This window comes from Lemur catta, chromosome 4, assembly GCF_020740605.2.
Source record: "Lemur catta isolate mLemCat1 chromosome 4, mLemCat1.pri, whole genome shotgun sequence".
Lineage (NCBI taxonomy): Eukaryota > Metazoa > Chordata > Mammalia > Primates > Lemuridae > Lemur > Lemur catta.
This window is the reverse complement of record NC_059131.1, coordinates 185,414-194,768: the sequence shown is the minus strand read 5'-3', so window position 1 is coordinate 194,768 and position 9,355 is coordinate 185,414. Positions and strand designations below refer to the sequence as shown.

General features: G+C 54.8%; 1 long non-coding RNA gene across 3 annotated transcripts in view; it reads left to right on the top strand.

Annotated features, from left to right (window-relative positions):
• The first annotated feature begins 6,769 nt into the window (after positions 1 to 6,769).
• LOC123636547 overlaps positions 6,770 to 9,355 on the top strand; it is a 78,054-nt gene continuing 75,468 nt past the window's right edge. The window contains exon 1 of one of the 3 annotated variants that reach the window (XR_006734595.1): positions 6,770 to 6,814. This is a non-coding gene — a long non-coding RNA (uncharacterized LOC123636547). The remainder of the gene's footprint in view (positions 6,815 to 9,355) is intronic. The other 2 variants (XR_006734603.1, XR_006734598.1) reach the window with 2 other exon arrangements.

The following is a 9,355-nucleotide window of genomic DNA, read 5'->3' as shown; positions in this document are numbered from 1 at the left end:
TGACCAGGGGCCTTTCACTAGGACCAGGGACCTGTCACCATGACCAAGGACCTATCACTAGGACCAGGTTCCTGTCATTAGATCTGAGTTCCTGTCACTAGGACAAAGTCTTGTCACTAGGACCAGGTCTCTGTCACTAGAACCACGTCCCTGTCCCTAGGACCAGGGGCCTGTCACCAGGGCCAGGTTCCTGTCACCAGCACCAGGGTCTGTCACTATGACCAGGGGCCTTTCACTAGGACGAAGGACCTGTCACTAGGACAAAGTCTTGTCACTAGAACCAGGGACCTGTCACTAGGACCAGGTCTCTGTCACTAGGACCAGGTCTCTGTTACTAGGATCATGTCCCTGTCACTAGGACCAAGTCCTTGTCCGTAGGACAAGGTTTCTGTCAGTAGGACCACGTTCCTGTCCCTAGGGCCATGTTCCTGCCCTAGGACCAGAGGCCTGTCACCAGGACCAGGTTCCTGTCACTAGGACAAAGTCTTGTCACTAGGACCAGGGGCCTGTCACTATTACCACGTTGTCCCATGGGGATAACCCATCCCTGCGGATGAAGACATTCTGTGACCTTGGCATCATGACCTTTACCCCTAAATCTTCATAACTCAGGTTCTCGGCTCACCCTGCGTGTCTCTGCCTGGCAGGAACCAGCACCCTGTGTATGGGTGCCCTGGCCTGGGCCCCTCTCACCAACCTCTTCCGTCTATGGGCAAAGCGTCAAGCACCTCGAGGGTGCCGTAGCCCAGGGAGCTGTGTGGGCCGAGCTGTGTTGCCAGACCATTGAGAAACGGCTGGGCAGCTGCTGTGCTTGGCAGGAGCTTGTGTCTCCCAGCTGGTGACAGCCCCAGGCCCTGCAGGTGGGCAGGGCTTCCTAAAGCGGGTCTTCCTGAGCCACTGCTGGGCGCCCCCCCTCCGAGGGCTGCCGGCTCCTACGCCCATCCGTGGTTCTCCCCTCAATGCTCCAGCCTCCGCAGGGCTGGCTTGGGGGCTGTGGTGCCGCCGGGACCCTTCCAATCTCTATCCCAAGCCCTGTCCAGGGTAGTGCCCTCCACCCAGAGGGGCAGTGGCCTGCGGCCCTCCCGGAGTCCCTGGACCCTTCCTGGGCCACCTCACATCGTGTCCTCACCTCGGAGCACACCTTGAGCCCGTGCTGCTCACCATGACCAGGTGTGGCCGCAGACCGAGGCAGGACCTGCTGAGACAGACCCCACTCCTGGGCAGGCAACACTGGGCATCTTGCCACCGCTGCAGGCAGGGACGGCCCGTGCGTCCTGGAGACAGAGGCGTCCCAAGGATCGGACGAGGCCTGGCTCTGCACAGACCGTGGGTTTGCCCAGGCCCTGGGGACAGGGCCCCTCCAGCCATCGCCCTCAGACTCAGAGCCGAGTGAAGGACATGCCTGTGGAGGCCCTGCGCCTGGCAGGACGTGACTGGACCCTCACAGGCAGCCTGCCCAGCCCAGAGTGGGCAGAAGGAAAAGGAGGAAAGAGAAGGAGCTCCGGCTCCTCCGGGTCTCCAGGGAGGCAAGTCCTGCCAGGGCTCCAGACAGCCTCTCCAGAACATGCCCTGGGCTCCATGATGGCCTGGTCCCTGGAAGCTGACGGGGGAAGGGGAGAGGAGACGGGGACAGGAGGGGAACAGCCCCCAGCTAAGTCCAAAGCCAGCTGCAGCACCCGAGAGGGAGGCCGGGCTCTGGGGCAAGGGGAGGCACCTGCCTGCGGCGCTTGGGCCACGGCTGCTCGGGGCTCTCGAGACCCCTGGTGGTCATAGTGAGGCCTGGGGACAGTGAAATGGAAAGACCACAGCAGTCTGGAGTCGGGGGAGGGAGGCTCCCTACTGCCCTTGGTGGGAGCAAGTGGCCGGCACCCCTGAAGAACTCACCTCCCTGTGCTGCGTCCCTGAGCCCAGCGCTTCCTGGGTCCCCAGGGCCCGAGTGAACAGGCCCAGGGGAACAAAGGCCGTTCAGAGGCTGTGGACGCCCCAGACGGCACCAAGCTCCCACACTGGGCGTTTTCAGCTCTTCTGTCACAGTCCAGTCGAGCGCAGGGGCCCTGGGGCAGTTGTCCGTGTTTCCAGTCACAGCAGGGCAATCCTCCGCCTCTCCTCGGGACACTCCATGTGAGTGGCCACTTGTTGTGGCTGCAGCCGCTGCCCCAGATAGGGAGAGCTTCCCAGGGCGGCACAGAGCAGCACTGGCTGTCTGTGCCTCCCCCGCACACCCAGCAGGAGCCACGGAAGCTTGAGCCGCTGTGAGCCACAGCGCTGTCCCCGCACCCTGCGGGCACAGGCCACCCAGGGGCCAGGCACGGCTGGGCTGCTGAGCTCTAGCCCAGCCCAGGTGCCCAGCCTCAGGTTGCTCACTGGCCCAGAAGGTCGCTGGGACGAGGTCTCTGACTCCAGTGATGCCCCAGCCCCGCGAGGGTGCCAGGTGTGCCTGCCCTTCCTTCGGGCAACCTGGAGGCTGGAAAGGACGAAGCCCAGCAGGTCTCCTCCACTGTTCCCGAGGAAGTGAGAGGAAAAGGGCGGAGCTGTTGTCCGGAGCAGGTGTCCCCAGGACATCTGCACACTCCCAATGACAGCCCTCACCAGGGAGCACACCCCGCGACCCCACTGCTCGCCAGAACCAGGTGATGCGTGGGAGCCGGGCAGCCTCTGCCGGGCACCGCGACCGTGCAGCCCACTGCCAAGCGAGCGAGGTCCGTGCCCTCGGGGCTCCAGTAGCTCCCGTGCAGCCCCGGCAGGGATGAGCTGCAGCCTGAGCGGGAGGTCTGGGGAGGGTGCAGGGCGGGGCCGGGCCGGCTGGCGGGTATGGACAGCTGGGGGAAGGTCTGCTGGACGTGCGCATGCCGGGAACAGAAGTTCTCTAAAAAGGAGTCTGAAGGAAAGAGACTCATTCCAGAGACCCCGCCTTCCGTGTGATAGGGTGGCTGATCCAGAGAGCACAGGGAAGGCTCAGGTCACACAGCGGAAGTTCCCGCCCAGGCTCCCCGGTCAGGTTCATCATACAAATGAGGGATTCACTGGCTTGGTCCGATTGGTCAGTGAGGCTGAGTCCTGATTGGTCAATGCAGCTGAGTCTGATTGGTCAGAGCAGCTGAGTCTGATTGGTCAGTGCAGATGAGTCCTGATTGGTCAGTGAGGCTGAGTCCAGATTGGTCAGTGAGGCTGAGTCCTGATTGGTCAGTGAGGCTGAGTCGTGACTGGTCAGTGATGCTGAGTCCTGATTGGTCAGTGGAGCTGAGTCCTGATTGGTCAGTGCAGCTGAGTCCTGATTGGTCACTGAGATTGAGTCCTGATTGGTCAGTGCAGCTGAGTCATGATTGGTCAGTGCAGCTGAGTCCTTATTGGTCAGTGAGGCTGAGTCCTGATTGGTCAATGGAGCTCTGTCCTGATTGGTCAGTGAGGCTGAGTCCTGATTGGTCAGTGCAGCTGAGTCCTGATTGGTCAGTGCAGCTGACTCCAATTGGTCAGTGAGACTGAGTCCTGATTGGTCAATGCAGCTGTATCTGATTGGTCGGTGCAACTGAGTCCTGACTGGTCAGTGCACTTGGGTCCTGATTGGTCGGTGCAGCAGAGTCCTGATTCGTCAGTGCATCTGAGTTCTGATTGGTCAGTGCAGCTGACTGTGGTTGGTCAGTGAGGCTGAGTCCAGATTGGTCAATCAGGCTGACTCCTTATTGGTCAATGAGGCTGAGTCTGCTTGGTCAGTGAGGCTGAGTCTGATTGGTCAATTCTGCTGAGTCTGTTTGGAGTGCAGCTGAGTCCTGATTGGTCAGGGAAGCTGAGTCCTGATTGATCAGTGTGGGTGAGTCTGATTGGAGTGCAGCTGAGTCCTGATTGGTCAGTGAGGCTGAGTCTGATTGGTCAGTGAGGCTGAGTCCTGATTGTTCAGTGTGGCTGAGTCTGGTTGGTCAATTCCGCCGAGTGTGATTGGAGTGCGGCTGAGTCCTGATTCATCAATACGGCTGAGTTTGATTGGTCAATGCAGCTGAGACTTGATTTGTCCATGCAGCTGAGTCCTGATTGGTCAATGCAGCTGCATCTGATTGGTCAGTCCGGCTGAGTCCTGTTTGGTCAATGGAGCTGAGTCTGATTGGTTAATGCCGTTGAGTGTGGTTGGTCGGTGTGGCTGAGACTGATTGGTCAGTGCATCTCAGGTCTAATTGCTTAATGCATGTGAGCTCCAGACGTGCTAAAGCTGAGTCTGATTGGTCAGTGCAGCTGAGTCCTGATTGGTTAGTGTGGCTGAGTCTGATTGGTTTGTGGGACTGATTCCTGATTGGTCAATTCCGCTGAGTCTGATTGGAGTGTGGCTGAGTCCTGATTGGTCAATGCGGCTGAATCTGAATGGGTGGTGCAGCTGAGTCCTGATTGGCCAGTGAGGCTGAGTCTGATTGGTCAGTGAGGCTGAGTCCTGATTGGTCAATGCGAATTGGTCAATGCTTTCCAAGAAGCCCAGCTGCATCCCAGAGCAAAACTCAAGAGTATTCGTAGCCTCATAAGAACACTTGGCACCCAACAAGGTAAAATCCACAAGGTAAAATCTGGCATCCAACGAAATGTCTGAGCAAGCAGAAAAATATGACCCCCATACTAAGGAGCAGTCAATAAATTGAAAGCAAACCAGAACTGATACAGATGTCAGCAGAGAACAAGGGCATTAAAACAGCTGTCATAACTGCATCAACGTGTTCAAAGCAGAGGTATAGAAGATGTAAATAAAGAGGACCCAAATGAAACTTACATATATGAAAACTACCTTGTGTGAGCTGAAAAATACTTGGGAAGCAGGAGGGATGGCCTGGCCGCTGCACAGTCTCCAGCTCTCCCAGGTTGGGGTTTGCTCTTGCTGTGTCCTCACAAGGACAACGCTTGGATTTACTTCCTCTTTCACAGAACCACGAAGCAGGCAGCGTCTGCACTGTGGGGAGGGCGCTGTGGGGGGGGGGCACGGCTGGGGCTCCGGGTCAGGTTCCTGGCTGGGGCTCTGCCCTGCCCTGGGCTCCTGCATGGCCGGTGCTGAATCGTCCCGACGCGGGCCTGGTCTGGCCCTGCCTGTCCCTGGGGCTTGGACAGCTTCAGTGCCAGGGGCTTCTCCCAGCCGTGTGCTGACCACACAGCAGGTTCTGGTGCTTGTCGGCTCCCGCCTGGGCCACGGACGGGCAGGACGCAGCAGGGACCGGCACCCACGTCTGAGCAGCCTGTGGGGGAACTCCTGGGTCACCTGGTGAGCTTCTCTCCAGGTGTGCGCAAACTCCTCTGGCGCCTGAGCAGGTGAACCTCTCCCTGGCCTTTGAAGGTAACAGCACAGCAAACCCGCAGCTCAGCTGAGAGGCCGCTTTCTGGTCTGGAGGCGTCAGGCACAGGCAGCACCGGGGGCTTGTGGGAAAGCCGAGTGTGACGGGCCAGCAGGGGCTGCTGCAAGGCTGTGGTCTCCTCTGCGCTCCTTGCAGTGCGGGTAACGTCTGCCCGATGGCGGGCAGTGGAGGGGCGGATGCCCTGGCCTGGCCATGAGGAGGCAGATGGCGCCAGGGTGGGGGGCAGAGGGCGTTGCCGCTGGGGCCTCAGCTGCTGGACCACCGGGTCCCTGCCCTGGAGCTGTCCCCTGTGGCCGAGTGACCAGGGGCGAACAGGGCCCTCCTTGACTTCTGACTCAGTCTCCCTCTCTGCATGGGGTGGGGGGCAGCAGTGGCCGGACGGTGCTCCGCTCTCGCGCTCTGCACACGGCAGGTGCCCGCGTTCGCTTCCCAGACGGCCGCAGCGACAGCGTCCCGGGAGGAGGCGGCCACGGCTCAGCCGGCGTTGCCCTCCGGCCCCGCGGGGGTTGGGACACACCGTGAAGCCCTGACTCCCCCTGGGCTCTGGGGAGGTCGTGTTCTCGTGACCTGTGGGAAGGGCCGAGGCGCCCGGGCAGAGCTGCCGCCTCTGCCTTGACCCGCCACTGTGGAGTCTGTGTCGGCCCCGTCGTGGGGGACCCGGCAGAGCCGTCACCGAGGTTAGCGTTTGCGCGCGTGGGTGAGACGGTCCCTCCCTCTGGGACTCTGCGAGTTGGTCTGAAAACGCAGGATCGTTGGATGGGGACAGGGCATCGTTCTTGTCATCCTCGTTGTTTTGTGCAGATCCAGCTTTCCAGCTGGTTAATTTTTCTTTTGCTTGAAGAATTTCTTTTAATTTTTTTTTTTTTTTTGGTAATGAGAATCTGGTGGTGATAATTTCTTTCATTTTTTGGTCTGAAAAAGTTATTTCATTTTCTGTTCTGATGGTATATCAGATATACCATCTGTTTGCTCCTGACCTCTGGCGTCACGCCCTGTGTGAGAGGATGCCGCTGCCAGTGAGTGAGGCCCTCCCCTGCCCAGACGTGAGGCCCCGAGGGTGAATGCCACCTTCCGGTCCCAGCCCCGGGGACAGTGCCTTCTTGTCTGCAGCCGCCTGCTGAGGGGCGGCCGGTCCTCAGAGACCCGGGAGGGGCTCTGGGTGGACATTTGGAAACGGGGAACCACAGTTTCCACCACACTGAGGTCCCCCAAGCCCAGGACGTGGTAGCCACGGGTGTGACGTGCACGCGGTGGCCTCTCTACCCTAATGGAGTATCAGACTCTGAGCTGGACGTGGGTCTGGCTCAGCCTCTGTGAGGGAGTTCGTTGTCATCTCTGTTTCACTGGCAGGGTGTGCAGGTGGTTGTTCATAAACGTAGTTTCCTTACAGTAATTTCCTCCTTCCAGGGAACGTGCCATCGCAGCGCAAAGTCCTCTGTGTCCTGCCTTCAGAGTCTCCAACGTCATTGCTGTGTGAGGTCTGCGACTGCACGGTAGGTACTCCCGTGTGTTTCACCATGTGTTTTGCAGCAGCCACACACTCCCAGGTCATCACTGTTAACCCCAAATCAGGAAACACACCTTTCTCCCTGACAGTCCGATCCACCGGGCCCACTTCACCGCCTTCCCCAACTGGGAGAAAAATGTGTCTTTCCCTTCGGTTCCAGTTTTCTTTTTCTGGAACTGTTTCTGAGACTATCCCTCAGTTTCCCAGCCTTGGCAGATCTAAAGAGCAGAGATGACTCCAAGGTTGGTCTGGGCAGCGCTTCCTCCTGAGCAGACGCAGACCGCACATTCCGGGCAGGAACACCCTGTGTTTATGCCGTGCTCTCTCAGTGCAGCCCCCCAGGGGGAGCGCAGATCCCCCCACACACACACTGGTGGTCTCAACCTGACAAAGGCAAACAGCGCTTTACAGACTCAAGTCTCGTCATGTCGCTCTCCTGATTTATAACTTTCCCAGTGGTTTCCTACTGGCCTTGGAGAAACAACGCAGGACTGGCCATGGCCTCCAGACCCTGAGCGGTCCTGCCTGCTCCCCTCTCCCACACAGTCTACCCCAGCTGCCTGCTGTCTACTCTGCTCTCACTTTCAGGGACACAGCCGGGTTTTGGTGTCAGGGTTTTTATTCAGGGTCTCTCAAGGCATCCACCCAGTGGACACCCTTAGCAAATTTTCAAAGCGTTTGCCCAGCTAGAGCCTTAAAGTCACAGCAGTTTGTAGTATCTAACAGTAGAAAAGTTGATAATGTGATTTTTCAAAAGGCAAAAAAATTCACTATTTAGTGTATCATTTGTGAGACTCAGATTTATATATAGACCAAGGAAATAGTAGTCAAAAACAGTTTATATTTTAGATAATTAGTAAAGAAAAATTAAATCTCACTGCCAAATGAAAGGCAAATGGCCTAATTGATCATGGAAATTTCATAAGAATTTACTGAACCACATGTTACCTTGCTGTGTTCTCTAGCCGTGTGTGTGCACACGTGTGTCCACCAGTTGCGAGGTATCTCAGGTTTGCACACTTATGTTTACATCACCAATCGATATGACAAAGTCCTAGTCCATACTATGACAATGTATGTAAATATTGGAAAGCACCTTTTAAAATTTCACCATTTTTACCACTTGTGAATATATAATTCAATGGAGTGTCATACATTGGCCGTGTTGTGCAACCATGTATTTATTAATAGTTCCAGATGCTTTTCTTCTTCCTCTGAAGGAAACTCAGAGCCCATTACAAAGTTACTTTCCTTGCCCTGTCCCCCAAGTCCCTGGCAAGCACTAATCTATTTTTCATCGCCGTGGATTTGCCTGCTCTGGACATTTCATACTAATGGACTCATATAATATGTGGCCTTTTGTGTCTGATTTCCTTCACTTAGGACGTTTTCGAGGTTCATCCATGTTGCGATATACATCAGTACTTCATTCCTTTTTTCTGTATGATTAAATACATACACCATTCACCATTTTCACCATTTTTAAGTGCACACTTCAGTGGCATGAACCACATGCACATTGCTGTGTAACCATCACCACCATCCATCTCCAGAATTTCTTTCATCTTCCCCAAGTGGAACCCTGTATTCCTTAAACACCCGCTTCCTATTTCCTTTCCCCCTAGCCCCTGAGAACTACTCCAGGTGCCTCATAACTAGAGCATACTCTGTTTGTCTTTGTGTGCCTGGGTTGTTTCACTTAGCACGGTGACTCAAGGTTCATCTGTGTTGTTACATATGTCGGAATTTACTCATTTTTAAGGCTGAATTATATTTCATTGTGTGGATGGACCACATTTTATTTATCTGATCATCTGTCAGTGGACACTTGTGTTGCCCTTTTGGCACAGTGAATAATGCTACCATGAACGTGGGTATTCAAGTCCCTGTTTTCAGTTCTTTTCAGTATATACCCAAGAAGTGGAATCACCGTGTTGTAAGTTAATTCCATCCTTAATTTTTGAGGTATTGCCATATTGTGTTCCATAACAACTGCTCCATTTCAGTTTTCTCTTTCCCTTTGATGGATGAATAATAAACATATTAGTTTATGATGTATCGAATTTTGCTTATCCATCCATCTGTTGATGGACGTTTGGGTTGTTTACACCTTTCGGCTATTGTGAACAGAGCTGCTATAAATGTTCATGTACAAGTTCTTGTTTGAACATTTGTTTTCTAATCTTTGGGGTGTATACCTCGGAATGGAATTCTTGAGCCATGGTAATTCTACTTATAAATTTTTGAGGGGAACATTCAACTATTTTACGCACAGGCTGTGCCATTTTATATTTCTACAAGCAGTGTTTAAGGGGATCCAGTTTTTCTGCATCCTTGCCAACACATATCTTTAATGTTTTTTAACAGTAGCCTTTCTAGTGTGTGTGAGTGGGTATGTCATTGTGGTTGGAATGTGAATTTCCATAATAACTCATAATGTGTACTATCTTCTTACGTGCTTGTTGGCCATTTGCTTGTCTTTTTCTGTGCAGTGTGTATTTTAAGCTCTTTGTCCATTTTGTAATTG